This window comes from Triturus cristatus, chromosome 3_1, assembly GCF_964204655.1.
Source record: "Triturus cristatus chromosome 3_1, aTriCri1.1, whole genome shotgun sequence".
NCBI lineage: Eukaryota > Metazoa > Chordata > Amphibia > Caudata > Salamandridae > Triturus > Triturus cristatus.
The window spans coordinates 1,086,533,484-1,086,542,390 of record NC_140583.1 but is presented as its reverse complement, the minus strand read 5'-3'; positions in this window follow the sequence as shown (position 1 = coordinate 1,086,542,390).

The window sequence follows — 8,907 nt, the reverse complement described above, 5'->3', positions numbered from 1 at the left end:
ATTTACCGCGAGGTTATAATGCACTTAAGAGTATATGGTTTAACCGCATCCACAAACAGCAGTAGAGAATAGACTCTGCTAGCTGCAAAGGGGTCCTGCTCAGACAGAAGCACCCCCTCACATAGTAAACCAAGCACCCTGCCCTCAGGATTGTTAGGGCCTGCTAGAGGGGTGACTGATAGGTTTGTATGTGTGTGTATGGTGAGATATAGGAACCTATACCTCAGTGAGGAGTGCTAACACTACCTCACACAGGCTGCAGTAGCAGGCCTGTGTGTCAGATTGTGAATGCTTCCCAGGGGTAGGCCTGTGAAGTACCAATGCCCTAGGTACCTAAGGTACCATATACTAGGGGCTCATAAGGTACCACAGTATCCAATCACTAGTGCATCTAATATGCACACCAATCATTTAAGGGAGTAAGCAGATAGGCTGGGGTCCTGGATAGCAGGATCCCAGCCAGACTAGTCAAAAACCATTCAAACACCAGGAAAAAAGTGGGGGCAACCATATAGTCAGATTCCACCTTCCTACACCCACCCCTTCCAAAGTTCATCACCAGGCACAGCTTGAAATATATTAATTTCCCTCACCCAGTGAAGGCGAGGATAGTGCTGTTGAATTGTTTTAATCCTGTGTCCCATGAAAATCTTATGCCAGTCCTGGGATATATGCTTAGGTTCTGATCAACCAATCGATCCAACAAATCCTTCCCGGGTGCTAGGGATCGATCGGTGTATTATGACTGGGTTATGAATCCGGCAACAATTTGTGCTCCAGGCAAGGAACTTTGACCCACATGCACTGATTAACTAGTCAACGTTTAAGACAGTGCAACATTGCACCAATCAGTAAAGTACGCAGACATGATTTTCTATATTGTTTTACTGTGTTTTAAAGTTTGCGCTCTTCCTAATCCTGCTTCCAGATGAGGAGGAACTTTGAATAAAATAGTCTTATGAGGGGAGGCTTTCATCTATGGCCGTGACTCATGTCCCTCCGACCAGCAATGTTATTATTATTTTTAGAAAAATAAGCATTAGGAGCTGCCCATTTCTTTAAGTAACCTTTCCCTAAACACGCCATTTCCTACATGTTTAACCTATCACCCTAACTTTGCCCGTGACCTGCTCCATGTTACCAATCTACCCGGGAGGAGACTGGCTTTGCCTGTCACTCCCCCCAGGGTCCTTCATTGGACCTCACTGACCACAGTGCTTTGTCCCAGGATTGGCGGGGAGGAGTGTGCTTGTACTATAAAGCTCACCTGCAGGCCCAAGAGTGCGTGACACATCTGTGCCATGCCCGTGTGAAGGCCAAGCCAAGAGCAGGCCCATTTACGCCAGTCCGAGCCAGAAGGAGACTGGACCGGACCAGAAGAACAATGACTAAGTGCAAGGCAGCAGGGACAACCCAGAGAGATGCCAAAAACAACCCCACTGATGACTTTTTAGCACGTGCGGTTGGAGCAATTTTGAAGGAAATAGAACTAGAAAGTAGAAATAGAAATAGAAGTGACCTGCCAGCCCATTCTGCACCTCGTGCTCTTGCAATAAAGGCACAAACCCATGGTTCTGTTGTTGACACAGATGATGAAACTGTTCATCCCTCCCTGATCTCTGATCTAGTAACCAATGGGCATATTTACAAGCCCCTTGCGCCGCCGGTGCATCACTTTCTGTGATGCACTGGTGGCGCATTTTGCTGCCCCTTATTTACAAGGACACCGAAAGCCACCCTATGTGGCTTTTCATGTCCTTGTAAATATGGCCCCTTTTCATGCAGCACTTTACATGGGTGTTGCTGTGGGTGTTCCCATGCAACACACATGGAACCTGACACATTTCAGATTTACGAGAAATCTTAATTCTGGGAATGCGTCAGCATGCTGGGCCTCCCAAGGGGAGGTGTAGGGAGGCGCAACGTGGGCAAATTTTTCATTTCTCCTCGTTGTTTCCTCTTTCTATGCATGCTGAATTATGCAGCACACATAGAAAGAGGAAAACACCTCTAGTGATTATTTTTGTGCAAGAAGGTGTCCCTTCCTGCACAAAAAAAACTCCCCTCAACGCAGGCATCCTTGTCCCGCAACGCAGTCACCGTTGTACCCAAGGGTGCCCGCGTTGGCGCATTGCAGCCAATTGTGCACCAGCGCTGGGGGGAGCACAAGGATCTGTCATATCGTTGTAGATCTGACGCATCCCTGTGCTTTGAAAGTGAATCAGTGCGGCGCAGCAAAATGGCTTGCAGCACCGCCTGAATCACTTTCTCGTAAATAAGGCCCCAAGTTCGTACCAAAAGGGAACTTTATAAAATCATTAAATGAGACACAGAATGCAGAATCTGTTAGGACATGTAGGAGCTACGCCATAGGACCCAATTCAATCAATCCAGATTTATAAAGCGCAGCTAATCACGCAATAGGGTATCCAGGCACTTGAAGTCTCTGGAGAACTATTCGAAAAGCCAGGTCTTGAGGGCCAGTAGGAATTACAGAACTGAGAGGATGGTCCAGAGGTGCATGGGGAGACTGCTCCAGTTCTTTACCGCGATGTTGGAGAAGCAGCATCCTCCACTTCTGCAGAAGCGGGGAGTATGAGCAACTGAAAGGGAGGCATAGTGCAGTCTTCTCGATGGTGGGTGGAAGTTCAGGCCGTGGTCAATGTAGGCCGGTCCTTGGTTGTGAAGAGCCTTGTGTGCGTGGGTCAGCAGCTTGAATTGGCCTGTCTTCTGTACAGGGAGCCAGTGAAGTTTTCTGAGGTGGGGTGTGATGTGGTTTGTCAGGGAAGGCTGAGAATGAGTCTGGCTGCGGTGTTCTGAATGACCTGAAGTCTCTGTTGAAGGTGTGCAGTGATTCCTATGCAGAGGCATTGCCATAGTCCAGTCAGCTAGTAACGAGGACTTGTGTCACAGCACGTCTAGTGTGTAGGGGCAGCCACTTGAAAATCTTACGTAGCATGAGCAGAGTGAGGAAGCATGCGGAGGAGACAGCGTTGATCTGTGATTTCACGGTGAAGCTGTTAATGAGGATTCTAAGGTTTCTGGCGTGGTTGGAAGGAGTGGGTGCGGGTCCTAGGTCTGATGGCCACCAGAAGTCATTCCATGTATTGCTGCAGTTTCCAAAGATCAGTACATAAACTTGTCTGTGTTCTGCTGCAGGCAGTTCGTTCTTCATCCAGTCAGCGATGTTTGGCATGCATCTGTGGATGTTGGCTCTAGTGGTGGTGGAGTCGTCGGTGAGTGAGAGGATGAGTTGGGCGTCATCTGTGTAGGAAATTATGTTCAGACTAAGGGATCTGACGATGTTGGCCATTCGTTGAAGAGTGAGGGACTGAGGGATGAGCCTTGGGGGACACTGCAGGTGATCTCCTTGGGTTCAGAGGTGAAATGTGGGAGATGGTTCCTCTGGGTTCTTCCAGTGAGGAAGGAGGTGACCCATCTGAGCGCGTCCCCTTGCATGGCGAGGTGGTGGAGTCTTTCGATCAGTGTGTGGTGGGATACAGTGTCGAAGGCTGCTGAGAGGTCAAGGAAGATCTAAGCTGCTGTTTCTCCTAGGTCGAGGAGGGTTCGGATGTCGTCGGTGTCTACGATCTGGATGGTTTATGTGCTGTGATTGGTGCAGAAGCCAGATTGGGAGGCGTTCTGCTCCAGGTGTGTCATGAGTTGACTGCTGATTATCTTTTCCAGTACCTTTGCTGTATATGGGAGCAGGAAGATTGGCAGGTAGTTTTTGAGTTTGCTGGGGTTGACGGAGAGATTTTTTGAATAGTGGTCTGACTTTGGTGTGTTTCCAGGCATTAGGAAATGTTGCAGTGGTAATAGAGGTGTTGAGTAGGGTGGTGAGTTCCTGGCCGATCCTTTGGTTTCTGAGGTTGAAGATGTGGTGTGGGCATGGGTCTGGGGGAGCTCCCGAGTGGATCGATTTCATGGGTGGAGAGGATGTTTCAGGTGGTCAGTGTGTGGTTCGTGTTGGTTATGGTCGAGGAAGTCTATAGGTGTGGGTTGGGGTTTGAATTTTCTGTATATGGTTGTGGTATTGTCATTGAAGAAGTGGAAGAGGTTGTTGCACAGCTCCGGTGAGGGTGTGATGTTTTTGCTGGCAGCCGAGTTGAAGAATTCCTTATCGGTGTTAAAAAGTTCCTTGGTGTTGTTGGTGCTGGTTTTGATGCATGCGGCAGTGGATGTCTTCTTGGTTGCTCTCAGTAGGCTGTGGGAGAGGTTGAAGGGCTGGGGGGTTTGGCGTTTTAGGGGTCAGGGCAGGGGACAGAAAAATGGCAGTTGGGATGGGGCGGGGGTAAGTGGGGTTAGATTTTAGGGGGTGGGGGCTTGTTTTGGGACTCCGGGAGGGGGCTTGGGTTGGAGTCGTTTTAAGGGGTCAGAGTTTTAGGGCTCAAGGCAGAGGATAGGAAAGGGGCAGTTTTCAGGTGGAGGGGCAGTTGGAAGTTTTAGGGCTCAGGGCTGGGGACAGAGGCGGGGGTAGATTATTTGGGTTGGGGCAGTTTTGGGGTTGGGGTAGTTTTCAGGGCTGAGGGAGTCAGGAGTTTTAGGGCTCAGGAAAGGGACACTTTTAAGGCTGAGGGGGCAGTTGGGTAAGCGGGGTAGGTTTTTGGGAGTGGGGGCTTGTTTTAGGGCTCAGGGAGGGGGCTGGGGTGGAAGTAGTTTTAAGGGGTCAGGAGCTTTAGGGCTCAGGGCATGGGACAGGAAAGGGGCAGTTTTCAGGTTGAGGGGCAGTTGGGCTGGTATAGGGGGAGGTAGGGGTTTTAGGTTTAGGGTGTTTTTAGGGTAGAGGGCCATGAGTGCGATCTTTACCACACATGCCCATTTACCAAACATGTCTTTACTACAAAATTGTGTGGTAAAGGCATGCATGGTGAAGACGTGGTCGGGGTTTAGACCATGTGATTAAGGCAATGCGTTGTTGAAGCATGCATTTTTCCATCACACTACCGTGATCGGTCCATGTGAGTTCTGTGACATGTCTGTATTTGACATGGTGGCTGGAGGTAAAAATTGGGTCCAGCAGGTGTCTTGTGGTGTGTGTAGGGTAACGGACGATGTAGGTCAATCTAAGGCTGCTCATACTGTCGAAGAGGTGTGTGGTGTTTTTGTCATTGGGTCCTCGATGTGGAAATGTAGGTTGCCAAGGAAGATGTAGTCCTTGGAGTCTAAGGCCAGGGGCGCAATGAAGTCTGAAATGGTGTTGCTGAAGCTGGAGTGCTGACCTGGGGGTCGGTATGCAAGGGTGCCTCGGATAGTTGTCTTGTTGTTTGTGTGGAGCTTGAAGTTGAGATGTTCCATGGGGGTGGTGGTGGTATTGTCAGTGGTGTTGGTACACTATATGGTCCCTTTGTGGTTTATGGCTGTTCCTCCTCCCGGCTTGTTGGTGCGGTCCTGGTGAGTGATTTTATATCCGTCGGAGATTGCTGTGGCAATGTCTGCGACGAATGTGGGATTCAGCCAGGTCTCAGTGAGGAAGCCTATGTCGTGTGCGAGGGTGGCAATGAGGTCCCATAATTCAGTGGAATGCTTGCATAGTGAGCGTGTGTTGAGAAGGATGCATGCGAGTTGATGTTTTTGTTCAGGTGTGTTCTGACGAGGCTAGTGTGTGTGCAGTGGCAGGTGAAGTAGCAGTGGGTGCAGGTGAAAGGTTCTGCTGTGGAGCGTGGGTTGGCATGGTGGCAGATCTCGGTGATGGTATTTCTTCGGGTGCTGAAGAGTGGCACTGAGTGCGGTCCAGGAGCGGATGGGCGCAGACAGGCTTATCTTTACCATGCCTTTGGTGCACCATTGGCACGGTTGCGCTGTGGCCTGCATTAAGTAGGTCCTGGGGTGGGCGAGGCTTCTGTTAGAGGGAAGAATGGTGATTGGGAAAACCCAGTTGGGAAAACCCCACTGTACAACTCAGGCAGCTGCTGTGTCACTAGATCAGTCTGGAACAAGTAGGAACTGGAGGCCACAGGCAAGTGGCAAGCAAGGTGTTCAGGCGCCTACTGATGTGGTCGCTCTGCAGCCTCCATTAAGTAGGTCCTGGGGTGGGCAGGGCTTCTGTTGGTGGGAAGAACGGTGAGTGGGATAACCCGGTCAGGAACCCTCCAGCACAAAAAAAAACAGGTTGTTGCAGTGTCACTGGATCAGTCTGGAACAAGCAGGAACTGGAGGCCACATGCACGTGGCAAGCTAGGTGTCCAGGAGCCTACTCGACTTGCATGACCTCCTGGTTTTGAAGTGTATGAAAATCAAAAATCACTTTTGGATTAATGTTTTATGGTGATATGAAAATGCTTAAAAGGGATAGAGGGCAGTTGACCAAAAAGGAGTATTGGAGTCATGGTTGGTATCCTCCTGGTCTAAAGCTGGTGCTGAAGTCATCAATTCTGCTGAGCATATTCTATCATCGTAGTCTGTAGCCTCAAACTTTGAGACAATTAATACTTCTAACTGGAGTTTAGTTAACCAAGCGAGGGTCAGAGGAGTCATCCCAGTGAGACCAGTGGTGTGTGGCTCAGTTCATAGTCCAGAAGCATTAAGAGAAAAATAATCTTCCATACCGTTCATGAACTTGCTACCTGCGGCTTGTTTGTTTTTGGTAGTAATGGCCCCGTAATGTTCATGAACTTGCCACCTGCGGCTTGTTAGTTTTAGGTAGTACTGGCCAACATCCCCATCTAAAAACAGGATTTGAGGAAACCACAGCACAGTTAAAAAACAAAGTTATGCACTGGTTATCTAACAAATCAAGCTTCAGCCTTAGGAATTGTTCTGATATTCTGATGGTGCGCAGGGCACCTCGGACAGGGCCCTAGATTAATTGTTTGAAGGGGACTGTGCTGTCATAAATTTTAGGTTTCCATTCTTGGTGGAAGGGATCTTGAATGATACCTGCATGTCGTCTAGCCAGATATGGGTGTTACTGTAAGGTGTTTCCTAAAGACATCTAAGCCCATGCACAAGACAACCAAAGCTGGCAATCTGTCACACTCACCTGCAGAACCATTTTGCCGAGGTTACCACCTTTAACAGGTTCTCTGTACTCCTAGAACTGTGTGCTAATGATTGACATTGTGAGTTGAATATTGGACCCAAGCTATTACCTAGCAAGGCAAAAAGGGGAGGAATAGAATGAAACTTATCCTATACCTTTGACTACTAAAATCCCAATTTGAATGTTGAAGGCATATCATCCAAGTTAAATGATAACTGGCTAGAACATAGTTGCAAGTTTAACATCATTGTAATGCAGGAAACCCATGCAAGTACTGACTGTTATTGTGATGGGTATGTGTGTTTTACTGAACCCGCAACTCGGTTGCTGGTTTAGGACCACCCTTCCATTTTCAAGAACTCCATTACCTGCCTACTGTCGTCTCCTTCAACCATTCCTTTTAAATGGCCAAGTAGCTTTGATTTAGTGGTGATAAATGTTTATAATAATGAGTTTATGGGCAAAGATAATTTCAACTTTCGCAGCCTGTTTGGTTTTAGAGAATATTTACCAAATGTGTTGTCAGATCAAGGTATGGGAGATTGCTGACTGCTGCTTTTAGTGCCAAATTGTGGGGTAGGTCTTTATGCCCGAATGGTAATCCCTTTACATTTTGCAGACTCAAATGTTGATGTAATGTGTGTTTCGGACTGTTGGGGTGTTAGGCTGTATAATTATCTAATGGAACATGATCCTTGTAATGTTTTGAACCTCCTGTTCCTGAAAATCCCCCAGTAGGCCACATTTGTGGGACATAGATCTAGCTCAGTTATAGACTACATCTTTACTTACAGAGCTTTCACCCACAGTATGAATAAGAAAGGAATAATCACAAGCATTTATAGTAATCACAACTTGCTGAGCATTATTTTGATTACGCTTGAAGGCAAACAATATAGGGAAATTAGGGTTGTATAAAGCTAGGACCAAAGAAAATGATACTTGGAAAGTCTGGAAATGTCTCACTATTGATTCAAATCTGTACATTGTAATTGGAGAAAACGTAGCACTCGTATTTCAATGCTTATCCCTGGACACTAATCCATCAATAAGCTTGGTTGCTTTTGATTTTCATGTAGAAAAACCAGAGATCTACTTCTGATGCCCATTAAAAGTTCACATCAAGATTCCAATGCTTGGTTTGATAACACCTGTAGTGTCGCCAATAGGAGGCTTCAGTCAGTTCTGAGGAAGGATCCTAAAGACAGGGCTGAGATCATCACATGCCAATCGATGTATGTAAAAAATAAAATTAAAAAATAAAAAGAACTGATCTTCAAACCAAAGCTTGCTAATCTTTGGTTCTCTCTTCTAAATAAAGAGATAACAGCACTTTTTGAAAGACTTTTTGAAAGAAGTTGATTATGATTGCCTCTTTAATTAGGGCTGCTGGTGGAGATTGTTGTTCTGCTGCCGAAGTTGAAATTGAATGTGAAGTAATGTTGGTTTTGTTGGGTACAAAATTGCTTTAACACTTAATCAATAGCAAACATAAAGGAGAGAGGAACGATTGCTCCAACACTTCATCAATAAAGAATTCAATAAAGAAGAGAAGAACACACCATTTTTTAATAAATCAACAAAACAATGTATTGACAGCTTAATCACTTTTTTCTTTTTTACATTTTTTGTGGTGTAGTAATGACACAGTAAGGCTGTCACAAGCAATCAACAGAACTTTTTGAAAAACGTTGCAAAGGTGATTAAGTGATCTAAAAGTGCAAAAAGTGCTGTACGTGAGTGAAATATATACTGTGCTGTATAAATTGTTTAAAAAATCTCTTTCAAAAGACATCCGTCTCCAAGTACATGAATCTTCAGTCCGACTGGGACTTAGTTTGCCTTTCACGTAGAGTGGAGAAAGTAGGGTATGGATTTGGAGAAGCACGTCGAAGTTTTGACCCATAAGAGTGCGTGATTGGAAT